The sequence below is a fragment of the Heptranchias perlo genome, chromosome 40, assembly GCF_035084215.1.
Source record: "Heptranchias perlo isolate sHepPer1 chromosome 40, sHepPer1.hap1, whole genome shotgun sequence".
In the NCBI taxonomy this organism is placed as follows: domain Eukaryota; kingdom Metazoa; phylum Chordata; class Chondrichthyes; order Hexanchiformes; family Hexanchidae; genus Heptranchias; species Heptranchias perlo.
The window spans coordinates 13,818,578-13,825,483 of record NC_090364.1 but is presented as its reverse complement, the minus strand read 5'-3'; positions in this window follow the sequence as shown (position 1 = coordinate 13,825,483).

Sequence of the window (6,906 nt, the reverse complement as noted above, 5' to 3'; positions counted from 1 at the left end):
AGCCTTGGTCCAAACATGGACAAAAGAGCTGAATTCCAGAGGTGAGGTGAGAGTGACTGCCCTTGACATCAAGGCAGCATTTGACTGAGTGTGGCACCAAGGAGCCCTAGTAAAATTGAAGTCAGTGGGAATTGGGGAAAACTCTCCAGTGGCTGGAGTCATACCTAACACAAAAGAAGATGGTAATGGTTGTTGGAGGCCAATCATCTCAACGCCAGGACATTGCTGCAGAAGTTCCTTAGGGCAGTGTCCTAGGCCCAACCATCTTCAGCTGCTTCATCAATGACCTCCTCTCCATCATAAGGTCAGAAATGGGGATGTTCGCTGATGATTGCACAGTGTTCAGTTCCATTCGCAACCCCTCAGATAATGAAGCAGTCCGAGCCCGCATGCAGCAAGACCTGGACAACATCCAGGCTTGGGCTGATAAGTGGCAAGTAACATTTGTGCCAGACAAGTGCCAGGCAATGACCATCTCCAACAAGAGAGAGTCTAACCACCTCCCCTTGACATTCAACGACATTACCATCGCCGAATTCCCCGCAATCAACATCCTGGGGGTCACCATTGACCAGAAACTTAACTGGACCAGCCATATAAATACTGTGGCAACAAGAGCAGGTCAGAGGCTGGGTATTCTGCGGCAAGTGACTCACCTCCTGACTCCCCAAAGCCTTTCCACCATCTACAAGGCACAAGTCAGGAGTGTGATGGAATACTCTCCACTTGCCTGGATGAGTGCAGCTCCAACAACACTCAAGAAGCTCGACACCATCCAGGACAAAGCAGCCCGCTTGATTGGCACCCCATCCACCACCCTAAGCATTCACTCCCTTCACCACCGGCGCACTGTGGCTGCAGTGTGTACCATCTACAGGATGCACTGCAGCAACTCGCCAAGGCTTCTTTGACAGCACCTCCCAAACCTGCGACCTCTACCACCTAGAAGGACAAGGGTAGCAGGCACATGGGAACAACACCACCTGCACGTTCCCCTCCAAGTCACACACCATCCCGACTTGGGAATATATCGCCGTTCCTTCATCGTCACTGGGTCAAAATCCTGGCACTCCCTTCCTAACAGCACTGTGGGAGAACCTTCACCACACGGACTGCAGCGGTTCAAGAAGGCGGCTCACCACCACCACCTTCTCAAGGGCAATTAGGGATGAGCCTCACCAGCGACGCCCACGTCCCATGAACGAATAAAAAAAAAAGCACAGATTTAAGATGATTGACAAAAGAACCAAAGGCGACATGAGGAAAAACTTTTTTATGCAGCTAGTTGTTATGATCTGGAACGCACTGCCTGAAAGGGTGGTGGAAGCAGATTCAATCATGGCTTTCAAAAAGGAATTGGATAAATATTTGTAGGTAAAAAATTTGCAGGGCTACGAGGAAAGAGCGGGGGGAAGGGACTAACTGGATTTCTCTTTCAAAGAGCCGGCAGAGGCTCGATGGGCCGAATGGCCTCCTTCTGTGCTGTAACGATTCTATGATAGGTGTGCTCCACTTATACCTTGTTTTCAATGAAGACCCAAGATTGTGGTATGGAACAACATAGGCCCAAATGTCTCAGTTCAAAATGTGCTGAGTTACATAAAATTACATCGAATCTACAGCACAGAAACAGGCCATTCAGCCCAACTGGTCTGTGCCAGTGTTTAAGCTCCACATGAGCCTCCTCCCTCCCCTCTTCATCTAACCTTATCAGCATATTTCCCTCATGTGCTTATCTAGCTTAAATGCATCAATGCTATTTGCCTAAACTATTCCTTCTGGTAGCGAGTTCCACATTCTCACCACTCTCTGAGTAAAGAAGTTTCTCCTGAATTCCCTATTGGATGATTGGTGACTATCTTATATTTATGGCCCCTAGTTTTGGTCTCCAATAATGTTGTTTGTAAGATTGAATAGACAATGAAATGGTAGAAAATGGTTTTCTCAAATCATTAGGTCTAATCTTAATTAGACCTACGTAGGAACACATGTTTTTCGGGATGATTTAATTAGTTAGGTCCCAAAGGCATGGAATCAGGTGTTCATTTAGGAGCAGTCACTATACCTGGCTCCTTGATGAGACAAAAATGAAATGTTTTAGTATTTGAGTATATTTTATGCACTGGGTGCAATTTGGAACCAAATCACTTCGTTGTGACCAGGTTCATAACAGCATAGTATGTTACAGCACAGGAGGAGGCCATTTGGCCCATCGTGCCTGTGCCGGCTCTTTGAAAGAGCTAACCGATTAGTCCCACTCCACCTGCTCTTTCCCCATAGCCCTGTAAGTATTTTGCCTTCAAGTATTTATCCAATTCCCTTTTGAAAGTTACTATTGAATCTGCTTCCACCGCCCTCTCAGGCAGCGCATTCCAGATAATCACAACTCGCTGTGTAAAATAAATGTTTCCTCATTTGCCGATCACAAATCTATGCTCTCTGGTTACCAACCCTTCTGCCACTGGAAACAGTATCTGCTTTTGGTTCTAAAAAAAAATTTCCTTTCACCAATATTCTCCCCATCTCCTCTTTTCTAATGGCAAACATAACATACTATGCTACACCATTAAATTAATCCTTTTCTTTCAATTTCTTCCCTATTCTCCTGATGTTTGGTTCCTCACCCAAGTGGCTATTCTTCACGTGAGCTTCAACAGTGAGTGTCAATAACAACAACTTGCATTTATATAACATCTTCAATGTAGTAAAATGTCCCAAGGCGCTTCACGGGAGCGTTAACAGACAAAATTTGACACCGAGCCACATAAGGAGACATTAGGACAGGTGATCAAAAGCTTGGTCAAAGAGGTAGGTTTTAAAGAGCATCTTAAATGAGGACAGAGAGATAGAGAGGTTTAGGGAGGGAATTCCAGAGCTGCCAATGGAGGGGCAAAGGAAATCAGGGATGCATTAGAGGCCAGAATTGGAGGAACGTAGAAATCTCGGAGGGTTATAGGGCTGGAGGAGGTCACAGCAATAGGGAGGAGTGAGGCCATGGAGGGAATTGAACACAAGGATGAGAATTTTAAAATTGTGTCATCGAGCTATTTGACTGTAGGGAGACATCACAACTGAGACCGATCCTGTCCTCACCTAATGCACACACTTTCAAGAAGGGGGTCACTAGATATCAGCTAAGAGTGGGAATGCTGGTAGATTTCCCCACTCACTAGCCCAGGAGTACCGGAGGAAAATTTTAATTCACAGATTTTGTTACAGTTTTATGAATATGAAACTTGAGGTGATCAGGTGCAAGTGTGACACACACTTTGCACATCAACTGTGACCCTTGATCTGTGACAGACATTGGTGCACACTAGACACAAAATCTTGCTCATGGCTAATGTGGTTGTGATGTATGGCTGCTTACCTGGCCTATCCCTTGAAGGTTACTGCTCAGATAGTCGCTGTGGAGAAGTGGTATAAATAGGATCTGGAGTCATTAAGAGTTTAATAGGTGTTTGTTGAGAGAAGTTTGCAATTTGCCTGATGCCTGTAAATTTCTGTTCTGGGTCAGAATAAAATAGCGTGTCTTTCTTTTATTGATACTTTTGATGTTCTGAAATGTGACTTCTGGAGTTTGAAGAATGCTCTTAGACAGAAGGATGGACAGATAGATAGAATTCGTTTTTAAAAACAGGTTTTTATGGAATTTGGGATCCCTTTGATGCCTTTCCATCCAGAAAATTCCAGAATGAACATCACTTTGTGTCCCACAAGGAACAAAGTCTGGGAATAACATGATGAAATGTATTTATTTTTATAGTCTAAATAGCTAAGCCGTTCAGATCAGGAAGGGCCAGGGTTTGATCCCCAGTCTGTTGGATTAGTTGATGTCAGCCAAGTTCCTACAATTGGCTTCAGCATCCCTGGGTTCGGGAGGGGGAAACCAGCCGGGGTTCCCACTCCTGATCGCTGTCCAATGAACCTTGCTCGAAGTGTGTGTTTGTGTGTGGAAATTACAGCGATGACAAATTTGGATAGACTGTGATGCATTCCACAATGGAATAGCCTAATGGCACTCATCATCCAGAATGACGACTTGGGTGAGAAGAGGGTGATTGTTGCCCATAGGATCATGCCAGAGGAAAGGCTGAGAAGGGAGAAAACTGTTGGGAGAATATTTAAAATATGTATTTATTTTACAGGTGCCGCCTTATTACACTTGTTAATATTTATATACTGTTACTTCATAAATCAGTAATTCCAAAATCTCATTACAGTTCATTGGAAGAAATGGCCCAAGGCCTGTACAAAGCAGGAAGATCCCAGGTTTGAGCGGAGTTATTTCATCTCAACACAGACTAGTTGCCACGTCTGGCCTCAGCATCCCAGGCAAATAGAGAGTGGAAAAGTAGCACCGCCACCTTTTGCCCGGTCCAAAACCAGCCAGAGGCATTTTTTTTAAAAAAAAAGGATGTGTGCCAAAGGGGAAACAGGGGCAGATGGCAGGTGCACAGATTGGAAAGAACTTGCATTCATACAGTGTCTTATCATGTCATCAGGACATTCCGAGCTTCACAGCCAATTTATTACTTTTGAAGTGCTGTTGTCACGTAACCAAATATGGCAGCCAATTTGCATGCACCAAGATCCAACGAACAGCAAGTGAGGTAAATGGCCAGTTACTCTGTTATTTGGTTGAGTGAGGGCAGGGTGGTTGCAGGTCATCTGATAAAACCTTCGGGATAACCTCCAACCAGAGTTGGCAACCCAACTGTACACAACCACCAGTCAGAATGATACAGCACGGAAGGAGAACATAGGAACAGGAGTAGGCCATTCAGCCCCTCGTGCCTGCTCCGCCATCTGATAAGATCATGGCTGATCTGTGAGCTAACTCCATATACCTGCCTTTGGCCCATATCCCTTAATACCTTTGGTTGCCAAAAAGCTATCTATCTCAGATTTAAATTTAGCAATTGAGCTAGTATCAATTGCCGTTTGCGGAAGAGAGTTCCAAACTTCTACCACCCTTTGTGTGTAGAAATATTTTCTAATCTCGCTGCTGAAAGGTCTGGCTCTAATTTTTAGACTGTGCCCCCTACTCCTAGAATCCCCAACCAGCGGAAATAGTTTCTCTCTATCCACCCTATCCGTTCCCCTTAATATCTTATAAACTTCGATCAGATCACCCCTTAACCTTCGAAACTCTGGAGAATACAACCCCAATTTGTGTAATCTCTCCTCGTAACTTAACCCTTGAAGTCCGGGTATCATTCTAGTAAACCTACGCTGCACTCCCTCCAAGGCCAGTATGTCCTTCCGAAGGTGCGGTGCCCAGAACTGCTCACAGTACTCCCGGTGCGGTCTAACCAGGGTTTTGTATAGCTGCAGCATAACTTCTGCCCCCTTGTACTCTAGTCCTCTAGATATAAAGGCCAGCATTCCATTAGCCTTCTTGATTATTTTCTGCACTTGTTCATGACACTTCAATGGTCTATGTACCTGAACCCCCGAGTCCCTTTGGACATCCATTGTTTTTAACTTTTTACCATTTAGAAAGTACCCTGTTCTATCCTTTTTTGATCCAAAGTGGATGACCTCACATTTGTCTACATTGAATTCCATTTGCCACAGTTTTGCCCATTCACCTAATCTATCAATATCCCTTTGTAATTTTATGTTTTCATCTACACTGCTTACAATGCCGCCAATCTTTGTGTCATCGGCAAACTTAGATATGAGACTTTCTATGCCTTCATCTAAGTCATTAATAAATATTTTGAATAATTGAGGCCCCAAGACAGATCCCTGAGGGACTCCACTAGTCACATCCTGCCAATGTGAGTACCTACCCATTATCCCTACTCTCTGTCGCCTTTCACTCAGCCAACTTCCTAACCAAGTCCGTACTTTTCCCTCGATTCCATGGGCTTCTATCTTAGTTAACAGTCTCTTATGTGGGACCTTATCAAATGCCTTCTGGAAGTCCATATAAATAACATCCATTGACATTCCCCTGTCCACTACTTTAGTCACCTCTTCAAAAAATTCATTCAGGTTTGTCAGGCACGACCTACCTTTCACAAATCCATGCTGGCTCTCTCTGATTAACTGAAAATTCTCAAGGTGTTCAGTCACCCTATCCTTAATTATAGACTCCAGCATTTTCCCCACAACAGATGTTAGGCTAACTGGTCTATAATTCCCTGGTTTCCCTCTCTCTCCCTTCTCAAAAAGCGGAGTGACATGTGCAATTTTCCAATCTAGAGGGCCAGTTCCTGAATCTCGAGAACCCTAACTGTACACAACCACCAGTCAGAGGTCTCATAGAATCATACAGCACGGCAGGAGAACATCTTCCAGTTCTGACGAAAGGTCTTCGACCTGGAACGTTAACTCTTGTTCCTTTCTCCGCAGATGCTGCCTGACTTGCTGAGTGTTTTCAGCTTTTATTTCAGAAGGAGGCCATTCAGCCCATCGTGCCAGGGCCGGCTCTTCGCAAGGGCTGCCCAGTTAGTGCCAATTCCCCGTAGCCCTGCGGCTTTTTTTCCCCTCCAAGGAGAAATTAAAAATAATCTGCAGTCAATTCAATGCAATGCAATGCAACCCAACCATGGCCTGTGCCAATCTCCCAATGTAGGTCAGCCTCAGGCTGTGGCTGCACGTGTACTGACGCCTGACCCAGGCCCGCTCAAACCGACCCGCCTCCTGTCACGTGACGTCTGCGTGCGTCGGCGGAAAGCGGCGGTTGCATAAATTATGCTAATTAAGTATGATATAACGCTGGCCAGGAAACATTTAGCAAACACGACTCTCGACACGGTATCAATTAGGGGCTGTGGAGAAAATGAATTTAAAGAGCCAAAAGTGTAGTAAAACCGACTAACGATAATAAAATAAAAAATCAATCATATTAACATGCTCTCTCTTTTGGGCCAATCAAAACCAAGACCGGTACAT